Source organism: Crocuta crocuta, unplaced genomic scaffold, assembly GCF_008692635.1.
Source record: "Crocuta crocuta isolate KB4526 unplaced genomic scaffold, BGI_CrCroc_1.0 scaffold330, whole genome shotgun sequence".
In the NCBI taxonomy this organism is placed as follows: domain Eukaryota; kingdom Metazoa; phylum Chordata; class Mammalia; order Carnivora; family Hyaenidae; genus Crocuta; species Crocuta crocuta.
This window is the reverse complement of record NW_027530521.1, coordinates 4,016,887-4,017,175: the sequence shown is the minus strand read 5'-3', so window position 1 is coordinate 4,017,175 and position 289 is coordinate 4,016,887. Positions and strand designations below refer to the sequence as shown.

General features: G+C 56.4%; 1 protein-coding gene and 1 non-coding gene across 2 annotated transcripts in view; both read left to right on the top strand.

Annotated features, from left to right (window-relative positions):
• The window catches only part of HSD17B12 (hydroxysteroid 17-beta dehydrogenase 12), a 162,679-nt gene that overhangs the window by 126,718 nt on the left and 35,672 nt on the right, over positions 1 to 289 (top strand). The gene's annotated exons all lie outside the window — the stretch shown is intronic.
• TRNAE-UUC (transfer RNA glutamic acid (anticodon UUC)) lies at positions 128 to 212 on the top strand. Its single transcript has one exon. It is a non-coding gene; the product is annotated as a tRNA-Glu (tRNA).

Here is a 289-nt window from a genome sequence, read left to right as displayed (position 1 = left end):
ATGGGAATGGAAACAGGAGAAGTCCCACAACTCCTGAGACCGGTCACCAGAGTCCAATTTCAACCAGGCAGGGCACCAAGCACCACACCAATTCAAAGACAGATTCTAAAACAGATCTTGCGGGGGCGCCTGGGTGGCTTAGTCGGTTAAGCGTCCGACTTTCGCTTGGGTCGTGATCTCACGGATCGTGGGTTCGAGCCCCACGTCGGGCTCTGTGCTGACTGCCAGTTCAGAGCCTGGAGCCTGTTTCAGTCTGTGACTCCCTCTCTCTCTGACCCTCCCCTGCTCA